General features: G+C 37.2%; 1 long non-coding RNA gene across 1 annotated transcript in view; it reads right to left on the minus strand.

Moving 5' to 3' along the window:
• LOC134729459 (uncharacterized) overlaps positions 1 to 24,505 on the minus strand; it is a 550,495-nt gene that overhangs the window by 382,311 nt on the left and 143,679 nt on the right. The window contains exons 3-4 of the long non-coding RNA XR_010110567.1: positions 17,517 to 17,762; positions 13,977 to 14,052 (exon numbers count right to left, since the gene is read on the minus strand). This is a non-coding gene — a long non-coding RNA (uncharacterized LOC134729459). The remainder of the gene's footprint in view (positions 1 to 13,976; positions 14,053 to 17,516; positions 17,763 to 24,505) is intronic.

Genomic DNA, 24,505 nt, shown 5'->3' on the forward strand with positions numbered 1-24,505 from the left:
ACTTGCTTTGCTGAAAATATTTGGATCATAAAGACTATATTATGCTGTTTCCTTGATCCAGAATCTTTCAAACCTCTGATTAAATGTCATTTCCTTAGGAAATCTTCTCTGATCTCTCTAACTAGATTAAATCTTATCAGTATCATATACTTACTTTGAATAAACACAAATATCAATTGTACTTGAGTAATTATTTATGTAATATGCTTTCTTCATTAGAATGTAAGCATTCCAGAGCAAAGACCACATTTTTCTTGTTTATTGATCTATCCTCTGTGCTTGTATTAGTCTGTTCTCACGCTGCTAATAAAGACATACCCAAGACCGGGTCATTTATAAAGGAAAAAGGTTTGATTGACTCACAGTCCCACATGGCTGGGGAGGCCTCACAATCATGGCAAAAGGCAAAGAAGGAGCAAAGTCACATCTTACGTGGTGGCAGGCAAGAGACAGCAGCATGTTCAGGGGAATGCACCTTTATAAAACCATCAGATCTCATGAGACTTAGTCACTATTATGAGAACAACATGGGACCTACCCTATGACTTAATTACCTCCTACCAGGTCTCTCCCATGACACATGGGAATTATGGGAGCTATAATTCAAAATGTGATTTGAGTGGGGACACAGCCAAACCATATCATTTCTCACCTGGCCCCTCTCAAATCTCATATCCTCACATTTTAGAACCAATCATATCTTTGCACCAGTCCCCCAGAGTCTTAACTCATTTCAGCATTAACTAAAAAGTCCACAGTCCAAAGTTTCATTTGAGACAAGGCAATTCCCTTCCATTTATGAGCCTGCAAAATCAAAAGCAATGATTAAGTTACTTCCTAGATACAATGGGGTACAAGCATTAGGTAAATACACCCATTCCAAATGGGAGAAATTGGCCAAAAAGAAGCGTCTGCAGGCCCCAGGCAAGTCCAAAATCCAGGAAGGCAGTCAATTCTTAAAGCTCCAACAAGATATCCTTTGACTCCATGTCTCACATCCAAGTTAAGCTGATGCAAGAGTTGGGTTCCCGTGGTCTTGGACAGCTCTGCCCCTGTGGCTTTGCAGAGTACAGCCCACCTCCTGGCTGCTTTCACAGGATGGTATTGAGTGTCTGTGGCTTTTCCAGGTGCACAGTGCAAGCTGTCAGTGGATCTACCATTCTGGGGTCTGGAGGATGGTGGCCCTCATCTCAAAGCTCCACTAGGCAATGCCCCATTTGGGACTCTATGTGGAGACTTCCACCCCATGATTTTCTTCTGCACTGCCCTAGCAGAGGTTCTCCATGAGGGCTCCATCCCTGAAGCAGACTTCTGCCTGGACATCTAGACATTTCCATACGTCCTCTGAAATCTAGATGGAGGTTCGCAAACCTCAATTTTTGACTTCTGTGTACCTGCAAGCCCAATACCACATGTAAGCCTCCAAGGCTTAGGGCTTGTACCCTCTGAAGCAATGACCTGAGCTCTAAGTTGTCCCCTTTTAGCCACAGCTGGGATGCAGGGCATCCAAAGCACTGCACAAAGCAGCAGGCCCTGGGTCTATCTCACGATACCAATTTTTCCTCCTAGGCTTCTGGGCCTGTGATGGGAGGGGCAGCTGTGAAGACCTCCAATATGCCCTGAATACATTTTCCCCATTGTCTTGGCGATTAACATTTGGCTCCTCATTACTTATGCAAATTCCTGCAGCAGGCTTGAATTTCTCCTCAGAAAATAGGCTTTTCCTTTCTATCGCATCATCAGGCTGCAAATTTTCCAAACTTTAACCTCTGCTTCCCTTTTAAACATAAGTTTTGATTCCAAGCTCTATCTTTGTAAATACATAAAACAATGCTTTTAACAGTACCCAAGTCACCTCTTGAATGCTTTGTTGCTTGGAAATTTTTTTGCCAGATGCCTTATATCATCTCTCTCAAGTTTAAAGTTTCAGAGATCTCCAGGGCTGGGCAAAATGCCAGCAGTCTCTTTGCTAAAATATAGCAAGAGTCACCTGGGCTCCAGTTCCCAACAAGTTCCTCATCTCCATCTGAGACCATCTCAGCCTGGACTTTATTGTCCATATTATTATCAGCATTTTGGTCAAAGCCATTCAACAAGTCTCTAGGAAGTTCCAAACTTTCCCACATCTTTCTGTCTTCTTCTGACCCTCCAAACTGTTCCAACTTCTGCCTATTACCCAGTTCCAAAGCAGTTCCACATTTTTGGGTATCTTTACAGTAGCACCCCACTCTACTGGTACCAATTTACTGTATTAGTCTGTTCTCATACTGCTAATAAAGACATACCCAAGACAGGGTAATTTATAAAGGAAAAAGGTTTAATTGACTCACAGTTCCCCATGGCTGGGGAGGCCTCACAATCATGGCAGAAGGCAAAGGAGGAGCAAAACCACATCTTACATGATGGCAGGCAAGGGAAAATGTGTGCAGGGAAACTCTCCTTAATAAAATCATAATATCTCATGAGACTTATTCACTATCATGAGAATAACATGAGGAAGACCGGCCCCCTGATTCAGTTACCTCCCACTGGGTCCCTCTCATGAAACATGGGAATTATGGGAGCTACAATTCAAGAGGAGATTTGGGTGGGGACACAGCCAAACCATATCAGTGCTCAAAAAATATTTGTTGAATGAATATATGGAGAAGCAAGCTATGCTTTTACAAGTTGCAAGGAGCTAATTTCTGTACATTTTCACATGTTTTATCAATAATGTCAAGGAAAATATTCAAAATATAACAATCTAAAAACCAAAATTAACTATGTATTATGCTCTCATTTTTGTAAAAAAATATACAAATACAAAATGGTAAAATACGTAAAGATACTATCCTTGTATTCTAGGATTATATTATTTTATATATGTATATATCTGCATATTTCCAAATAACATGCTAATACCTTGTTTCATTATTTTTAATTTTAGACATTGTTATATAATGAATACTATGTATTGAACAATATATGACATTCTTACAAAAAGATATGTACAAAATCAGAGATGTGATTTTTTTTTTTAAAAAAGCACATCAGCTTTAGTACTAAGCTATATATATTCTATTTAGCATTAATAAGAAAACTAAATTTATGGCTTGTGAGCTAAGAAAACACCCATTTAAAGTCATAGAAAAGGCATTAAATAAGTACAATTATCAAAGTTAAATTTGACTCTTCTCTTTTCTCTGGAATAAGTGACAGTTTTCTCACTTTAGATATATATATATATAATATATATGTATAATTCTGAAAAAGGATTGTTGTCAAATTGTTTTACTTTACAGCCTACTATTACCTTCCTGAAACATAAACATCTAAGTTCATACGGAGGCCAAGTTACTAAAATATGCTTTAGAAAATAGAGCAAAGTCATAAAGTGTAAGTAGAGTAGGAGAGATTGACAGCTAACTGCACTTACAGTTAATCGGCTAAAGGTAAAATAAACCTAAAATGAAATCATTGGGTTTTTCCCTTTTATATTTAATTATTTCTTCCATATTCCTTACAGAAGTATCATACAGATTTTTAAATACACTACCCTTTAAAAAATTTTGTTTTTTTTTTTTTACTTTACTTGGTACCTATCATTACTTCTTTCCCTAAGCTCTCCAACAGAACATTAAAATAACTCTAAAAATTAGTATAATCAAATAAATCAGGTGTCTTACAGAATACATTTTTTACATGAGATAACTCTATTGAATCTCTGTATCATACCGTTCCAATCTGATCTGTTTTCTTTAGCCTAATACATGTCTGCAATTCTGGATATCATTTCACAATCATTGTGGAATGACTTTTGGAACACTGTTCCAAACCCTACCTTTTGGAACACCTGCTTTCTGGAGCCTATCTCTTCTCTATTGATTTATTACCTCATTTTAATGAAGAAAATCCACCAAAAACTTTCGGGTAAAGTATCTATTAGAGGTACCTTTATTTAAGCTAGCTATAGTTAAGCTGGCTATTTTATTATAGCTGGCTGAATCTTCATTTTATCCATCATAATTGCTGGATAATTTGCTTATGGAATGTATAGGTTAAATATTATCTTCCACTAGATTTTTTTTTTTTTTGAGATGGAGTCTCGCTCTGTCATCCAGGCTGGAGTGCAGTGTCTCACTGTATCTTCGACCTCATGGGTTCAAGTGATTCTCGTGCCTTAGCCTCCAGAGTAGCTGGGACTACAGGCATACTCCACCACTCCCAACTAATTTTTCTATTTTTGGTAGAGATGGGATTTCATCATGTTGGCCAGGCTAGTCTCAAACTCCTGGCCTCAAGTGATCTGCCTGGCTCAGCATCTCAAAGTGCTGGGATTACAGGCATGAGTCACCCTGCCTGGCCTCATTAGATTTTTTAATGCAATGTTTCATTCTAACTTCCAATACTACGTAATTGAAAAAGCTGATATTCATTTGTCTTGAGATCCTTTACATGTTATTTGTTCTTATTGTGGTGGTAGTGATGGTGATGATCTCTTAGGACACTTTTAGGATATTCTCTTTATCCCTGATGTTTTGCATTTATTTTGATGTAAATTTGTGTGGAGCAGTTTGCACTCAATATGCTAGGCATTTGGTAGAAACGTTCAATCATTCAATCTGGTAACTGTTGGTTTTCAGGCCAGTGAAATTTTCCTGTATTATATTTTGAACATTCTTCTCCCCTCATTCTTCAATTTTGGACATTCTTCTATTTTGGGAAATTTTACTTATTTTGATATTGGACCTTTTGGAGGAGGCTTTGTTTTCCCCGTTTCTTGTCCAGTTGGCATTTATTTTTCAACTTTCTGTTATATGTTCTCAACATTCTCTTTAATCTTTCCACTATTACATTTTTAGTTGCATTATTATATTACAATGACTGTTTCTTCTGAGTTCATTTTTTTTGTTTCATTGTGTATTTGCTTTGATCTCTTTCATGTAAAAATCTATCTTTAAATATGTGATGATCATTGGTTCCAGATCATAACTAAGAATGAAGTTTAAAGAGTACGAAACAAAAACTCTGCTTTGCAGTTTTGTATGTTTTGGAGTGAACTTGGTCAACAGGTCCACTGCACCACAGAGTGGGCACTGAACTCATATTGTCAGCGTCTCTGGTTATTATCTCTTATGCTGGCCTGTCTAGCCAAAGACCAATCTGCCATCTCCTGCCTGAGGTGAGGTGTTTGTGGAAGGAATTAACATGGAAAGTAACATTTTGGTGACTGACAAGATAAGGAGAACTGGGGATATCATTGTTCATTATTTCGATTTTCAATTGACTTGAATGTTTCCAGTAATATATTGTTTTACTTGTTAATCTTTGCCCAGAGCCTTTGTGGTTAACCAGAGTTAACTCATCCATTCCTTTATCAGGTTGAGGGAGGAGGAATTATTTGGCTTCAATGGGAAATGATTTAGGCACCTAATTATTTTTTATATTAACCTGCATCTAATTTCTCACTGTTTGGACCCATTTCTCCCCACTTACTTCAGCACTGCATGGTATTTCTAATTTTTGATTTTCACGCTCCTGTACTGTAAATCCACTTTTATCTTTGTGGTTTTACATAGCTAACCAGTAGGCATTGTACTTTCAATGCTTCCTGCACTTTTTTTTAAATCCGCTTTTCATTGCACCAAATGCTGTGGACATTACTAATCAACTAAATCCTTCTCTTTTTTACTTGTCTGTTTATACATGTTTGTTTTCTTGGGAGATTTAGAAGGGAACAAAGAAAATATATAATTTAATCTACCGTATATTGCTAGAATCCATGCCCTCTCAGTCCTCTCTGTTTCTTTTTCTATCCCTATTATCTGAATCAATGGTTTTCAGCAAAGGATTCTTATTAAAAACACTTTTTTTTCTTTTCATGTGAGATCGGAACAATTTAGTTCTATGTAACTTAGTTATTTGTATACACATTCCTAGTAAACACTGATTCTGACTATCTGTTAGTTGGTTCAAGTACTGATAATATGACTATAAATTTGTAAGTGGATTTACATTTTAACATATATCTCCACATGTATCATTACACTTGATACTCCCAACACCTGTTTTGCTTGCCTAACAGCTTTTATACATCATTCCTCTTTCTTTGTAATAAAATCTCAATTTAGTTCTATATGATTAAGGAAGGTAGTCCTTCCACAGTCCCAACAGGTGAATGATGATGGCTAATCTAAGCCAATCATGGTCCTTCTCCTTCTCTACAGCAAATGTGTTATCCATGGGTATGTGCCACAAACCTGATAAACGAAAGGAGAGGAAACATCCTGGAGACTACTATAGAATAAGCAAGTTATTGTCCCTAGTAAATAAAATTGGAAAAGATGACGCAAATATTCTTGCCTTTGGCCCTTGCACAGAGCCAATGATGGTGGCTGCTGTAACTGCTATCTTGAGATCATGGATAGAAAAACAGTGAAATTGGAAGGAAGCTGACTAGTAGCCTCAACATTGACACTACTAAATCCGTGAATTCTGGAAATATTTGCTACCAGACTGATTGTTATAGGAGATAATAAGTATCCATAGTCCTAACGCTAAAGTCAGTTGGGTATTTATTCCAAAATCTTCTACTGTATACTGAGAACCCTCATAATACTTAAGGAGATACAATACTAATTGAAGATATATTACTTTCAGTCATCTCAATTTGAATCTGGGGGTATTCAACCTGATTTAAATATCCTGGATTGAATATACAGTACATAGGAGCCACCCTTATGTTTCTTAGCTATGGTTACCTGATATTTCTTGATAAAGAGCAATACTGGGTTAATTTAATGTTGAAATAAAGAGAAGAAGATATTAAGTGAATTTGTGAAAAATATTTTTTCAGAACTAACAAGAGATACCTTTACTATAGCTATTTTTAAAACTGGAATACAAAACTCTTTTACCTTAGCTGACACCTGACAACTGTTAAAATGCTAGATGTCAGTTGCTGTGTGGTGGGTTTTGTCATAGATTTTACTTAATTAGCTGTGTTTATTTTATTAAACTTTCTATTATGTCTACATCCTGAGAAAGTTCTGTGGCTATGAAGAGGTGTTGATATGTTCCGCTGACTCTATGAAATGTTGAGTGTTGTGGGTGGGGAACGGAAGGAGAATGAAAAAAGTGAAGTACTCCCAGCTGTGAACTACTTGAACCAAGGCACCACTCCAGTGCCAGGCTCACAGGAAAAATATCTGAAGAAGCTCTTAAATGCCATACAGATTCAGTGGAACATTTTAAAAATCAGACTTTTAAATGAGACCCAATCTTATTACTCTATACACCCTTTCAACAACAGTGAACCACTTTGAACATTCTGTAAGGTAAATCAATATTTGTTGTTGTGGTTAAGAATCCTGAATTTTTATATGGCTTTGTCTATCACTAATAATCATGTCACTGCATTAACCTGTATCAAATAAGACACACAACAGAGATATCTTGATTTCTACTCTTTAAGAGTTTGGCTCTTCAGAAGTTTTATGTATAGAATGATCTCAGCAGGGCGCAGTGGCTCACACCTGTAATCCCAGCACTTTGGGAGGCCAAGGCGGGTGGATTACCTGAGGTCAGGAGTTTGAGACCAGCCTGGCCAACATGGTGAAACCCTGTCACTACTAAAAATACAAAAATAAGCCGGGAGTGGTGGGGCGTGCTTGTAATCCCTGCTACTCAGGAGGCTGAGGCAAGGAGAATTGCTTGAACCTGGGAGGCAGGGGTTGCAGTGAGCAGAGGTTGGGCCACTGCACCTCCAGCCTGGGTGACAGAGCGAGACTCGGTCTCACATAAATAAATAAATAAATAAATAAATAAATAAATAAAATAGAATGATCTCATCACAAACATCCTAATGTTTATTACATTCTCACTGAAAACAATTTTCATAAAGAACTAAGTTTTCCAAAATGGGTGCATGGGCAACCTTACACATTATGCCAATAGCTATATCATTCACTCATCATTCTTAAAAAATATCCATTCAGGGGTATTAATTAATAAGCCTTTTCCATATTTACAGGCTACCTATCCAGAGTCTGATAAAAGGACAAAAGGCCCCTTTCCTTCACAAACCTATAATCTAATAGAAAAGGAGTTGTTCCTACCTCTGTGGAACTCTCAATCAGCTAGTGACTATAGGGCACAGAGCAAGAGCACGGGTTTATGGAAAGAATTAAGTTTGGGCCAAAATAAATCCTTAATGGATTTAAAAGACAACTTGATCCTTAAGAATTTCCTTCCTGGTTCTTCTCATATTTATCCCTCTCTGACTCCATTGCTCCTCTGTTCACTAAAACATTTATTGGCTCAGTTAATAGGTGCCAAGCACTGTTCTAAGTAATAGGGATACAGCAGTGTGCAAGATCTTCCCAGGTGCATACTTTGAGAGCTGGTAACCTAACAAGATGATAGTCATTAAACAACGAATTCCAAATGTGATAAGCATTTTGAAAGTCGTGAGCCCATTCCTAGAGGATTTTACAATGTGAAACTAAGAAGGCTGCCTGGAGGGAATGAATTAAGCAGGGCCTAGAAAGAAAAGGAAGAGACCCCAAGACCATTACGTTTGTGATGTTTCATAAGCTCCCTATTGTTATTATTTAACATCACTAAATGTGAATATTCTTAATTATAGTGTAGATCATAATGAGTAAGAGGTCCATATTATTCCCCCCACTGCTTCACTAAACTTTAAACAGTTTCTTCTTGACCATAGGCTCCTGACCTCCTGTGTTTTGTTTTGTTTTGTTTTGTTGTTTTGAGCATTTCTGTCACTTTGAGATGTAGATATTCTCCCAGTCACTTGTTAGTTTTACGACCGAGGAATGGTCTTTCCTAAGGACCTGGAAGCCATCTCTTTGAAATGTAATCATTGAGAAAGCTAGTGCCCCTATCTCCCAGTATCTGTGGGAAGGTAGAAGCTTAACTTCTATAAGGGCCAATTAACACACCCGAGTGGCCCAATAACATTGACCAATCTCTTTTTTTTTTTTTTTTTTCTTTGAGACGGAGTCTCGCTCTGTCTCCTGGGCTGGAGTGCAGTGGCACGATCTCGGCTCACTGCAAGCTCCGCCTCCCGGGTTCACGCCATTCTCCTGCCTCAGCCTCCCGAGTAGCCGGGACTACAGGTGCCCACCACCACGCCCGGCTAATTTTTTGTAATTTTAGTAGCGACAGGGTTTCACCATGTTAACCGGGATGGTCTCGTATCCTGACCTCATGATCCGCCCGCCTTAGCCTCCCAGAGTGCTGGGATTACAGGCATGAGCCACCGCGCCCAGCCTACTATCTCTTTTTATTGGTCCTCTGCTGTACTGATTATCAAATATTTTCAACAATAGCCACATACGTATAATGTAACAGTAGCTGAAATTTCACAATTTCTCTGGATCCTGCTTCTGCCATTATAGCACAAAATTCAAATGTAACTGGGATAGATAAATCACTAAAATTATGTTCACTATGATATGAGCAATTCATTAAATCTTGTTTTCTTTTTGACGAGAAAGAGATATCAACAATAAATTATTGGGATGGGAATAGACTGAAGGGAAAATAATTAGAGAGGGAAAAAAGGTCAGAAAACCAATCATTATCTTTGTATTCCTCATGTCTTGTGATATGTCTGGCAAATCATAAGAACTCAAATATTCATATGAATATAAGTGATTAAATGAACGCATGTATACGTAATTTATACTTGCCTAAGATAATCATTGTCTCATTCATACTTGTGTCTAGAAATCTCCTGGGAATAATATCTAATTGTTCTATTGCTCTAGAGAGTGCTTATTTATAGAATTCTTTTTAGTTCTAATTTTCATTTCTATATTAACTGGGATTGCCTCTACTTTGATGGCTAAATACTGTGTTTTTTATTTCCACTTACCTCATATCTTGAGAGGAATTACCAAAAAGCTTCTGTTTAACTGATCTTCTCTCATGATGATTTACTATTCCTGTTAACTTTCCACCTCATTATTTAGAATTTTTTTCTCTCTCCCACTTTCTCTTCCTTCTCTTCCTTATCTCCTCCCCCTCTTTTTTTTTTTTCAATTAAGTCTTAAAGCTATTAGGTAAGACCACAGCAAAGGAGGAAGATGGAGCCACAGTAGCTTAGAATAAGGTATTAGAGCTAGAGGGGGTGAGAGGGGGTCCATACTGGGGGTGGTTACAGAGACATGGGATAGAAAGAATAAGAGATTGATTGTATTCAGGTAAATTGAACAAATAAGTAAATAAATTAGGGATAATGGGAGCTAACTGTCTCACTGTTGAAGGAAGTTGTGAACATCAAAAGCTAAAAAACTAGAATACACCACTAGAAATGTGGTGTTGTGTTTAAATCAAATATAAGAGTGTGAATTCATGGTTTTAATAGATAGATAGATAATAGATGGATAAATAGATACATAGATGAAAGAAAGATTAAATAGTAGGTAGATAAGTAGATGAAGGAAGGTAGATAGATGATAGATAAATGGATAAATATATGTATCTGTACACTGACGGGGCCTAGGTACAGTGATATCCCCAGGTAGATAAGCACATCCAGCACCAGATATTGTTTTCTAAATATCATTACCTACCTAAAAGGAATCAGGGCTCCTTGCAGATAATGGCTGATCTCAGGTCAGGGATGAAGACAATATTAAATGATCTTGAAACATCTTAGTTTGCCAAAACACAAGGTTCTAAAATATTGTTTTTTACATGTCCAAGAAACAAGGTGCCAGAACGAAAAGGCTCCTATTGAGCAAATGTAAGGCGTCTTGACATCAAAATAAATAATTAGTATAATGGCTGTGGCATTATCAAAAATAAAATATAAATAAACAACATAAATAAGATTGTAATCCAATGATTAAAATAGGAATCCTATGACTTCATGCTGATATAAATAAATATATTAATATATCACAATTTTGGTAAGAAACAGCATGTTTATACAGCCTCAAAGTACCTCCTGGAAAGTAATTAATTTTAAGGAAAAAATGAGTGTCTTTATAGTATAAAATCTTAGCAGACTCTAGGGAAGATTGTCAAATAATCAAAGTTAATATCACCAGTAATGGAACAGGACAAAATTAAATTCTGTAACACACGATAGGATCTAAAACAAAACAAAACAAAACGAATAAACAACATCACTTCAGTGATATTTCTGCCATGGTAGAATATGAATATAACTATTTTTAAAAAGCAGACAGACAAACCAAAGTGAAGGACAAGCTACAAAATAACAGCTTCTACTCTTCAAGAATTTTAATGATATAAAAGTCAAGGAAAGATTGAAGAACTGTTCCCATTGAAGTTGAAGAAGACAAAAGGGACCTTGTAACAGTGCAAAATGTGTTGCCAAAGCCGATCTTTTTTGCTATAAAGGGCTCTTATTAGGAAATCTGGCAAAACTTAGATGAGGCCTGAGAACTACATGGTGACAGTACATCTGAGTAAGTCTCTTTATTTTGATATTAATACAAATGTGTATTAATTAAGAAATGTGAGAGAATTTGTGTTTATAGGAAATATGCACTAAATATTCAAGAGTGTTGAGAGAACATGGTAACTTATCTTTAAATCATTCCAAAAAATAAAGTTCCTGGTATTATATTTACATTTCTAAAAGGTTAGGTTTTTTTTCTAACGATTTTTAAAAAGAATCACTTGTAGCTGGTCTTTCTTCCTGTCTCCCCTAACATAACTAAACAGTGTGACCCAGACTGTCTTCCTTTATTCCTCTCCCCCTGCTTTTAATGACATGTACAAGCCATTTAGGCATATATAACTTTTAAATACAATTTGAGGACAACAGCACTGGAGTAGAGAAGGGGATATTTCATTGCAGCACAATATGAGAGATTCTCGTAAAAATCTCCCTAGTCAAACGTCTTTGGCAGATTTTCTTCTAAATTCTGCTGGCCTCCTACTGAAACCCTGTCCCACCAGGTCCTCCTTACTCCCTCTTCTCTGGCTGTTCTCATTCTCCCAGTGCAGGTATTTTTTATATAGATCACCATATGAGCATGTCAAGTCCCAAGCTCATTATGGATACCCCAGGGTGCATACAACCAAACAACCATGCTAAGATATGCTTCTAAAGAACCCTATTCCACAAAAGAATTCTACAGTTTGCTCCCCAAATAACAAGAGCTCTCTCTTTAGTGTTCACTATAAAATATAGTACCACGCAATAACACAGTAAAAAATTGATAACATGTTGTCAAACTAAATTAATGAGATTTAGATGCTGAAGTTGGAATCTTTACCAGTGCAACTTTTAGAAATATTTTCAATTCAGACACACACAGACTTGTTGGAATGGATGCTCTTTTGTCTGAACACACAATGGAAGAATCAATACATTTATTCAGTGAATTTGTGATTTTGTTTATAAATTGAGTAGGCCAGGTGAGATAATTAAAAGTAGTCAATCGGATTTTTCTAAGCTTTACTCACAGATCATTTAGTATGTGAATTAATTCATCTCTGGATATGCTAGTTGCTTAACTTTCACCCTTTTAGTTAATGAAATGCATGTCATATAATTAATAAAGCCATTTCTCTCCTGAATATTAATATACTTCTAAATCATAGATCAAAGTTTTTGTAGAAAGCATTCAGAATATTTAAAGTTTTAGGTAGCACTTTTTATTCTTAGTGTTAGTACATGAAATATTGTAGACAATGAGGCCTTTGCATTCAATTTGTTAGAATAAGAGTTCTTTAACTTTTGTTTAAATTAATTCATAAGAATGTTATCAGTGCAGTCTGAGTACCTTGGCAGCATTAAGACACAAAATCTTCTATATACAGTTTGGAATAATTGTGAACTAAAAATTTTAATACTGTTCTGATTTTGTCTATGATGTATCACTATGGTTCCTTAACAGTTGCAATTGCACAGAGCATTTGAGAAGCAAAACAATCTAAGCGCCTCAACTTACAACAATAATGAGTACAACAGTTTGTTGAAGTAGCTGTAAATCAAATGTTCTGTAGCTATTTTTTTTAAAAAAAGCCCATAAGTTATTTGGATAGGATCCTTTACTTCTGCCACCTAACAGAAGCTCTGCATACAAATGAAAAGGAAGCATGCATGTTGTCTTCAGGTTAAGGTTTGCCCCTGAAAAGAAAGATGTTGTAGATTTTTTCCTGAAACATTGCTGAAGTTCAGCTTCATCTAGTAGAAGCCAAAGCAGGACAATTACATCGTGGATACACTCAAAATCAGTTCATTGTTATGAGAAACTGGAGATCACAGAGAACAAATGAAATTACATGCCACAAAAATGAGAAAATGTATTTTCCACTTCCATGTTTCTTACCTTTAACTCGCTAAAGATTCTTCTTTCACAAACAAACAAATAACAACAACAACAACAACAAAACCAGGTATAACCTAGATTCCAGTCACATAATATGCAAGTCCTTCTTTAGAAATAGGTTGGGAAGTGGGTTGATGTGAGATAAGGAAATGACTCCAATGTCTTCACGCCCTGGTCTATAGTTTTAATATACAGTTTATGCATGTCTTCAAGTAGGAACATGGTCTTAAGTTTAATTACAGATATTTCCTTAGGAAGGATACATAATCGAGAGCCAGAAATTAATCTACCATGGAAAAAAGCAAAGTGGTAGACATTAATTTTCAGTCAAATTAAATCCGATAGATTTATTTTTGGTGTTATGTTATTATTGAGTGAGATGAGATACTTTCCTGTTTGTTTTGAAAAGGTATTAATTATAATTGACGAGAAAATTAAGCCCAACATATTGCCATTCACATGATTTGTCGAAAATAATAGAAACTCTCCTATTTGATTATGGAGCGAAGGCATAAATTTAGGAAATACTTAAATAAAAATAGTGATATTCATGTAAATGTGATTAAATGGCATAAAAAGTAATATTCAGTTTTCATCTATGAGGTCATGGCACACTAGTAGTGCCAGGGTGGGTCAAACCTGAAGCAAAGTTACCTGGGAACGCCTGAGATAATTTAACCAGGATAGAGCACTGGATTCATCTTGGTTGAAGAGTCAAAATTATATGTAGCTGGAAAGACAATAACAAGCATCAAATAAATTATTATATGGCAGGATGCCAGTCCTACTCAATGGCCCTGGAAAAGTCTTCTATATAGATAAGATTCTGGGCTAACTTTGAGGAATTCATGTATGTCTTGAGAAACATACATGTATGTTTTTTGCTATCATATATGGTGGCTTATCTTAGTAGCCATTTTATCTGACAAACATTTATTGAAAGCATACTATATACTAGGCACTACAAAAAATAATAGGGATACAACAGCAATCAAAGTATACATGATCTCTGACCCTCAGAGTTAATGGCTAAGTGGGTGACATTATCCAAAGGAAACAGCATTATAGTAAGATTTGTGCAATGAAAGTATAGAGGACTGAGACTTTATTTAGTCTTAGGAATGAAGAAGCTTTGGTTAATAATTCTGCTGGTGCTTGTTTAAACTTGACTTTGCCAGAGTATACATGAAGTTTTCATATGTTTGCCATTTCTATAGTTTTTTTATGTCAGTTAACTTTTGCCATGTAACATACTACACTAAGATACAGGGACTTAAAACAACTATTTATTTGCTCACAATTCTATGGGTCAATAGGTGGTTCTATTGGTCTTGAGCAACTTGGCTCATCTCTGCTGTCAACTGTCATTTTGTCTGGGTCTAAAAATTCTCAGATGGCCTTATTCACATGTCTGGACAATCTGTTAGGATTGTTGGAATGTCCAGAATGACTAGTCTCTTTCTTCCAATAGGCAAGCTTGGGCTTGTTCTTATGCTGGCCTAAGGCTTTTCAACAGCAAGAGAGAGCAGGACCAAATTTGCAAGAACTATTTAAGCCTCTGCTTATATCAAATTTTCCAATGCCCCAAAGCAAGCAATATGGCCACGCTCAGATTCAAAGGGTAGAGAAATAGACTCCTTCTATTGCTAGGTGGAGGTACAAAAATATTCGCCACTGCACTTTATTGAAGATGGTGTGGGCAACCTTGCTGTCACAGAACTGCTTTCGTGATGAAAGTTTTCAACTTCTTCCTGACTTAGAACCAATTTTAAATTATTAATATTGACTATTAAAGTTCTTCCCCTGTTCTTTTCCATTTTTATCTTGCTCTCCACCACTGCCTACTATTAAAACTTCAGCCAGAAAGTTCTACAAATTGACCTTTAAATCCACTTCTGCCAATGAGATTTGCTCATCCTTTAAGATTTAGCATAACTCTATATTTATGTTCTGATTTTTCTCATTACTCTGAATAAGAATGACTTTATGGCTCCAGACGAAACTGCTTATATTCAAATTGCCTTTAAGGGAGTTGCTTACTATAGTTTCCTAAACTCAGAACAGTGCCTATTCCCTGCAGCACATATTTTTGCTCTTACTGTTAAACTTATTTGGATTTTATAACCACTTCTTAAATGTCTATTTTGTCTCCCTCACCAGAAAGCAAGCCTCTTAAGGACCAAAGCTATTTCTTTTATGTTTTACCCCTCAGTAGACTGTCTTTAAGTCCTTAAATACATGTAAAATTAAGGTATTATTTCATTTTATAAACTATATGTTTATGGTTTTAGTTATGAGAAATATGTAAAGTGAGATACATATTAACTTTTTGTTTATCCCAAAATAATTGACCATTTTCCCTGTTTCAATTTACAACTAAGGAGCCCAAGAGAATAAAGATAATAGATTAGGTAGCTTGAAAGAGTAGAGAATGAAAAATTTGCAAGATGTGGAAGTTGGCCAGATGTTGACAGATACGGAATTAGTAACCAAAATATACTTTCAATAAACATTTGTATCGGATGTGTCATTTTTTTTCTCAGCAAAATTTTTGCTTCACTCGCTTCTGACATCTACTGAGTATCTAGAATGGAGCAGCTGCTGTATCTCCACCAAAACAAATACAGAATGTCCGAAGCAAAACAAAAGGTCAAGCAGTAACCCTCTGCAAAGAAGTGTGAACTTTCTCCATGTGGATATCAGTGTTTTCTAATTTTTTATTGCATCCTGGCATAAAGATCTTAAAAAATACCAGAAAGCCTGTTTGAAAAGGGAACATTAGCTAATTTTCTCCATACTTTATATATAAATATCCATCTTATGGATGTTTGGAAACATTTGAAGTCTTGGAAAATTGCTTTGCTTTACATGGTGGTGTGTTTAGTATTGAATAGTTATAGCTTTGATATATACTTTTCTTTATTTTGATAAATATATCCTATTTTTCTTCATTTGACTAAGAATCCTGAAATGGAAAGCAGGTGATATGCATTTCTAATTCAGGCTTTTACACATAATTAGCTACGTGACTCATCTAAGCCTTTGTTGCCCAGTCTATAAAATGGGGACATTAATGCCCACCCTTGCTACTTTATAGAGTAATGAGGACGAAATCAAATAATGCACATGAAAATGTTTTATAACTTGGAAAATGGAAGGGGTAATTTCACTAGTGTATGATCATAGCATAATATCTAAGTATGTTTTTTTCTCTCTACTCAAATTTCTCATTTATTACCTAGACCACGCAATATTCCACTGATTAGCTCTGAAATCTTTGTCAAGTCATTCACCTCTCCGGATCACATTTTTCTCATCATGAAAATGGGGGAGATTTACTAGATAATATCAAGGAGGGCTTTTCCATATTTTAAAATTCTAAGATCATCTATTTTATTTATTTATTTTAATTTGTTGACATACGGTCTCACTCTGTCACCCAGGCTGGAGTGAAGTATCATAATCATAGCTCATTGCAGCCTTGATCCTGCAGGCTCTAGTGATCCTCTTGCCTCAACCTCCTGAGTAGCTGAGACTACAAGCATGTGCCACCACATCTGGGTAATTTTTTTTCCATTTTAATTAAAGACGAGTTCTCACTATGTTGCCCAGGTGGTCTTGAACTCCTAAACTGAAAATATCCTCCCACCTTGGCTTCTCAAAGTGCTGGAATTACAGCCATGAGCTACCATGCCTGGCCTAACACAATATATTTTTTCAAAATATTGGTTATGGCATGTTGTTTGAAAAAAAAATAGGAAGTAACATGAGCCTCCTCTCCTTTAATTGATGGTCATTAGCAAGATTTTATGAAATTCCTTCTTGGTATTTTTTTAAGTGTTTTTTATGCAATGGAATAAAGTTAAAGTCCCTTAAGTCAATTGTTCGTACATTATAATGTCCTACTTGAGAGTTTGCAATGGCTTCTTATTGCAATTAGATTAAAATTAAACTCTGTATGATGGTTTAAAAGGCCCTTTATTACTTTGCTTCTGTCTATGTGTAGGTTTTTAAAAAGTGATCCCAAATTTCTTGGTATTTGTCCCACTGAGAGACAGTGTTCTATATCTCTACTCTATGAATCTGAATGACTTCTTTAACCAATAAAATATGGGTGAAGTGATCCTATGGGACCTCATAGACTAGGTTATCAAAGATCATGTTGCTTATGCTTAGATCTTGTGAAATACTTACTTTGTGGATATTATTTTTGGGCCTCTCCTCAGAAATCAGCCTCCATGCTGTGGAAAGCCCAAGCCACATGAAGAGGCCACATGTTTGTGCTTTGGTCAGCAGTCCCAGTGGGTTCCAAGTCTTCCCAGTCCAGGTGCCAGGCAAGAGAGTGAAGAAGACTCCAAATGATTCCAAGAGGTTCCAGACATAGTGGAGCAGAGACAAGTCATCCTTGCTATTCTTTGGCCAAAACCTTGACCCAATGACCTGTGAGCATGACAAAATACTTGTTGTTTTACACCAGTAACTTTAGGGGGGCTTGGTTATATACCTACAAGTTACCAGATCAACACACCTCTCTCACCCTCTCCCTCGTTCATCTGTTCTAGATATGCTCGATTCTCTTAGTCTCTTGTCTATGAAAGGATTCTCCTATCTGGACACTTTTGTGCTTACTGTGCCCTTTACCAAGCACTTTTGCCTTCCATTAATGTGTGGTTGTCTACTTGTAATCTTTGATGGTTTAGCTAAATAGCCCCTTTAAGAGAAATTCGTTTTCTAACCACCCTGCCCAAAGTAACCTCCCTACACACCATCAAAAATGTTTTTAGCAGTCTAAAATTATCTTTGGTATCTGTCTGTGTGTTTATTACGTCTTGCTCCTATAGTATTTTTCATGTGAGCAGGCACTTTCTTCTATCTTATTCACAGTTACATACACAGCACCTGAAAGACACTTAGAGAATAATAAAACATAATTAACATAAGCATATGTTTGATAGAGGCTTAAAACGTATATTCTTAGGCCCAAAACTGAAATTCAATTTTAAAAGTCTTTAATGAGACCTGTACTTTGATTTTCTTTGTTGTTGTTGCTGTTGCAAAAAAGGCAAGCTTTTATTTTATTTTATTTTATTTTATTTTATTTTATTTTATTTTATTTTATTTTTATTATGCTTTAAGTTCTAGGGTACATGTGCACAATGTACAGGTTTGTTACATAGGTATACATGTCCCATGTTGGTTTGCTGCACCCATCAACTCATCATTTACATTAGGCATTTCTCCTAAAGCTATCCCTCCCCTACCCCCTCACCCACCAACAGGCTCCAGAGTGTGATGTTCCCCTCCCTGTGTCCATGTGTTGTAATTGTTCAACTCCCACTTATGAATGAGAACATGTGGTGTTTGGTTTTCTGTCTTTGTGATATTTTGCTGAGAATGATGATTTAGTTTCATCCATGTCCCTGCAAAGAACATCAACTCATCCTTTTATATGGCTGCATAGTGTTCCATAATGTATATGTGCCACATTTTCTTTATCCAATCTAGTATTGTTGGACATTTGTGTTGGTTCCAAGTCTTTGCTATTGTGAATAGTGCCACGATAAACATATGTGCAAGTGTCTTTATAGTAGCATGATTTATAATCCTTTGGGTATATTGGTAACGGGATTGCTAGGTCAAATGGTGTTTCTAGTTCTAGATCCTTGAGGAATTGCCACACTGTCTTCCACAATGGTTGACCTAATTTACACTCCCACCAACAGTGTAAAAGCATTCTTATTTCTTCACATCCTCTCCAGCATCTGTTGTGTCCTGACTTTATAATCATTGCCATTGTAACTGCTGTGAGATGGTATCTCATTGTAGTTTTGATTTGCATTTCTCTAATGAGCAGTGATGATGAGCATTTTTTCATCTGTCTGTTGGCTGCATAAATGAACTCCTTTTGAAAAGTGTCTGTCCATATCCTTTGCCCACTTTTTGATGGGGTTGTTTGTTTTTTCCGTGTAAATTTGTTTAAGTGCTTTGTAGATTCCGGGTATTAGCCCTTTGTCAGATGGATAGATTGCAAAAATTTTCTTCGATTCTGTAGGTTGCCTGTTCACTCTGATGATAGTTTCTTTTGCTGTGCAGAAGCTCTTTAGTTTAATTAGATCCCATTTGTCTATTTTGGCTTTTGTTGCCATTGCTTTTGGTATTTTAGTCATGAAGCCTTTGCCCACGCCTGTGTCCTGAATGGTATTGCCTAGGTTTTCTTTTAAGGTTTTTATGGTGTTAGGTCTTACATTTAAGTCCTTAATCCATCTTTAGTTAATATTTGTATGTGGTGTAAGGAAGGGATCCAGTTTCAGCTTTCTACATATGGCTAGCCAGTTTTCCCAACACCATTAATTAAATAGGGAATCATTTCCCTATTGCTTGTTTTTGCCAGGTTTGTCAAAGATCAGATGGTTGTAGCTGTGTGGTGTTATTTCTGAGGCCTCTGTACTGTTCCACTGTTCTATATATCTGTTTTGGTACCAGTACCATGCTGTTTTGGTTACTGTAGCCTTGTAGTATAGTTTGAAGTCAGGTAGCGTGATGCCTCTAGCTTTGTTCTTTTTGCTTAGGATTATCTTGGCTATGCAGGCTCTTTTTGGTTCCATATGAACTTTAAAGTAGTATTTTCCAATTCTGTGAAGAAAGTCAGTGGCAGCTTGATGGGGATAGCATTGAATCTATAAATTACCTTGGGCAGGTAGGCCATTTTCAAGATATTGGTTCTTCCTATCCATGAGCATAGAATGTTCTTCATTTGTTTGTGTCTTCTTTTATTTCGTTGAGCAGTGGTTTGTAGTTCTCCTTGAAGAGGTCCTTCACATCCCTTGTAAGTTGGATTCCTAGGTATTTTATTCTCTTTGTAGCAATTGTGAATGGCAGTTCACTCATAATTTGGCTCTGTCTGTTCTTGGCATATAGGAATGCTTGTGATTTTTGCACATTAACTTTATATTTGAGACTTTGCTGAAGTTGCTTATCAGCTTAAGGAGATTTTGGGCTGAGACAATGGGGTTTTCTAAATATACAATCATGTCCTCTGCAAACAAAGACAATTTGACTTCCTGTTTTCCTAATCAAATACCCTTTATTTCTTTCTCTTGCCTGATTGCCCTGGCCAGAACTTTCAATACTATGTTGAATAGGAGTGGTGAGGGAGGGCATCCCTGTCTTTTGCCAGTTTTCAAAGGGAATGCTTCCAGTTTTTGCCCATTCGGTATGATATTAGCTGTGGGTTTATCATAAATAGCTCTTATTGTTTTGAGTTATGTTCCATCAATACCTCATTTATTGAGAGTTTTTAGCATGAAGTGTCATTGAATTTTGTCTAAGGCCTTTTCTGCATCTATTGAGATAATCGTGTGGTTTTTGTCATTGGTTCTGTTTATGCGATGGATTACGCTTATTGATTCACGTATGTTGACCCAGCCTTGCATCCCAGGGATGAAGCCGACATGATCATGGTGGATAAGTTTTTTGATGTGCTGCTGGATTCAGGTTGCCAGTATTTTATTGAGGATTTTTGCACTGATGGTCATCAGGGATATTGGCCTAAAATTCTCTTTTTTTGTTGTGTCTCTGCCAGGCTTTGGTATTAGGGTGATGCTGGCCTCATAAAATCAGTTCGGGAGGATTCCCTCTAATTCTATGGACTGGAATAGTTTCAGAAGGAATGGTACCAGCTCCTCTTTGTACCTCTGGTAAAATTCGGCTGTGAATCCATCTGGTCCTGAACTTTTTTTGATTGGTATGCTATTAATTATTGCCTCAATTTCAGAATCTGTTATTGGTCTATTCAGAGATTCAACTTCTTCCTGGTTTAGTCTTGGGAGGGTGTATATGTCTAGGAATTATCCATATCTTCCAGATTTTCTAGTTTCTCTGCATAGAGGTGTTTATAGTACCCTCTGATGGTAGTTTGTATTTCTGTGGGATCAGTGATGATATCCCTGTTATCATTTTTTATTGCATCTATTGGATTCTTCCCTCTTTTCTTCTTTATTAGTCTTGCCAGATATCTATTTTGTTGATCTTTTCAGAAAACCAGCTCCTGGATTCATTGATTTTTTGAAGGGTTTTTTGTGTCTCTATCTCCTTCAGTTTTGCTCTGATCTTAGTTATTTTCTGCCTTCTGCTAGCTTTTGAATTTGTTTGCTCTTGCTTCTCTAGTTCTTTTAATTGTGATGTTAGGGTGTCAACTTTAGATCTTTCCTGCTTTCTCTTGTGGGCATTTGGTGCTGTAAATTTCCCTCTACATACTGCTTTAAATGTGTCCCAGAAATTCTGGTACATTGTGTCTTCGTTCTCAGTGGCTTCAAAGACATCTTTATTTCTGCCTTCATTTCTTTATTTACCCAGTAGCCATTCAGGAGCAGATTACACAGTTTCCCTGTAGTTGTGTGGTTTTGAATGAGTTTCTTAATCCTGAGTTCTAATTTGATTGCACTGTGATCTGAGAGACAGTTTGTTGTAATTTCTGTTCTTTTACTTTTTCTGAGGAGTGTTTTACTTCTAATCATATGGTCAATTATAGAATAAGTGTGATGTGGTACTGAGAAGAATGTATATTCTGTTGATTTGGGGTGTAGAGTTCCGTAGATGTCTATTAGGTCTGCTTGGTCCAGAGCTGAATTCAAATCTTGGATATCCTTGTTAATTTTCTGTCTCATTAATCTGTCTAATATTGACAGTGGGGTGTTAAAGTCTCTAATTATTATTGTGTGGGAGTCTAAGTCTCTTTGTAGGTCTCTAAGAACTAGCTTTATGAATCTGGGTGCTCCAGTATTGGGTGCATATATATTTAGGATAGTTAGCTCTTGTTGTTGAATTGATCCCTTTACCATTATGTAATGGCCTTCTGTGTCTCTTTTGATCTTTGTTGGTTTAATGTCTGCTTTATCAGAGACAAGGATTGCAACCCCTGCTTTTTTTAGCTTTCCATTTGCTTGGTAGATATTGCTCCATCCCTTTATTTTGAGCTTATGTGTGTCTTTGCACATGAGATGGGTCCCTTGAATACAGCACACTGATGGGTCTTAACTCTATCCAATTTGCTAGTCTGTGCCATTTAATTAGGGCATTTAACCCATTTACATTTAAGGTTAATATTGTTATGTGTGAATTTAAACCTGTCATTATGGTGCTAGCTGGTTATTTCACCCATTAATTGATTCAGTTTCTTCATAGCATTGATGGTCTTTACCATTTAGCATGCTTTTGCAGGGGCTGGTACCAGTTGTTCCTTTCCATGTTTAGTGCTTCCTTCAAGAGCTCTTGTAAGGGGGGCCTGGTGGTGACAAAATCTCTCAGCATTTGCATATTATTTCTTCTTCACTTATGAAGCTTAGTTTGGCTGGATATGAAATTCTGGGTTGAAAACTCTTTTCTTTAAGAATGTCAAATATTGACCACCACTCTCTTCTGGCTTGTAGGGTTTCTGCTGAGAGATCTGCTGTTAGTCTGATGGGCTTCCCTTTGTGGGTAACCTGACCTTTCTCTCTGGCTGCCCTTAACATTTTTTCCTTCATTTCAGCCTGCGTGAATCTGTCAGTTATATGTCTTGAGGTTGTTCTTCTTGAGGAGCATCTCTGTGGTGTCCTCTGTATTTTCTGAATTTGAATGTTGGCCTGCCTTGCTAGGTTAGGGAAGTTCTCCTGGATAATATCCTGAAGAGTATTTTTTTTATCTTGGTTCCATTCTCCCCAACACTTTCTGGTACACCAATCAAACGTATATTTGGTCTTTTCACATAGTCCCATATTTCTTGGAGGCTTTGTTCATTTCTTTTCACTCTTTTTTCTCTAATCTTGTCTTCTCACTTTATTTCATTAATTTGATCTTCAATCACTGACGTCCTTTCTTCTGCTTGATCAAGTCAGCTGTTGAGGCTTGTGTATGCTTCCCAGTGTTCTTGTACTAAGGTTGTCAGATCCATCGGGTCATTTAAGCTCTTTTCTACACTAATTATTCTAGTTAGCCATTCGTCTAACCTTTTTTCAAGGTTTTTAGCTTCCTTGTGATGAGTTAGAACATGCTCCTTTAGCTTGGAGAAGTTGGTTATTACCGACCTTCTGAAGCCTACTTCTGTCAACTCATCAAACTCATTATCCGTCCAGTTTTATTCCCTTCTGGCAAGGAGTTGTGCTCCTTTGGAGGAGAAAAGGCGCTCTGGTTTTTGGAATTTTCAGCCTTTCTGCTCTGGTTTCTCCCCATCTTTGTGGTTTTATCTACCTTTGGTCTTTGATGTTGGTGACCTATGGATGGGGTTTTGGTGTGGATATCCTTTTTGTTGATGTTGATGCTATTCTTTTCTCTTTGTTAGTTTTTGTTCTAACAGACAAGAACCTCATCTGCAGGTCTGTTGGAGTTTGCTGGAGTTCCACTTCAGACCTTGTTTGCCTGGGTATCAGCAATGGAGGCTGTAGAACAGAAAACATTGCTGCCTGATCCTTCCTCTGGAAGCTTCATCCTGGAGGGGCACCTGCCTGTATGATGTGTCTGTCGGCCCCTACTGGGAGGTGTCTCCCAGTCAGGCTACATGGGGGTCAGGGACCCACTTGAGGAGGCAGTCTGTCCATTACTGGAGCTTGAATGCCATGCTGAGAGAACCACAGCTTTCTCCAGAGCTGTCAGACAGGGAAGTTTAAGTCTGCAGAAGCTGTCTGCTGCCTTTTGTACAGATATGCCCTGCCCCCAGAGGTGGAATCTAGAGAGGAAATAGGCCTTGCTGAGCTGCAGTGGGGTCCACCAAATTCGAGCTTTCCTGCTGCTTTGTTTACACTGTGAGCATAGAACCACCTACTCAAGCCTCAGCAATGGTGGACGCCCCTCCCCCCACCAAGCTCCAGCATCCCAGGTCGATCTCCGACTGCTGTGCTAGCAGTGAGCAAGGCTCCTTTAGCATGGGACCTGCTGAGCCAGGCATGGGAGGGAATCTCCTGGTCTGCTGGTTGCGAAGACCATGGGAAAAGTGCAGTATTTGGGCAGAGGTGTACTGTTCCTCCAGGTACAGTCACTCATGGCTTCCTTAGGCTACGAAAGAGAAATCCCCTGAATCTTTGTGCTTCCTGCATGAGGCAACGTCCCACCATGCTTTGGCTCACCCTCCGTGGGCTGCACCCACTCTCCAACCTATCCCAATGAGATGAACCGGGTGCCTCAGTTGGAAATGCAGAAATCACCCGTCT

The sequence above is a fragment of the Pan paniscus genome, chromosome 19 (assembly GCF_029289425.2).
Source record: "Pan paniscus chromosome 19, NHGRI_mPanPan1-v2.0_pri, whole genome shotgun sequence".
NCBI classification, from domain to species: Eukaryota; Metazoa; Chordata; class Mammalia; order Primates; family Hominidae; genus Pan; species Pan paniscus.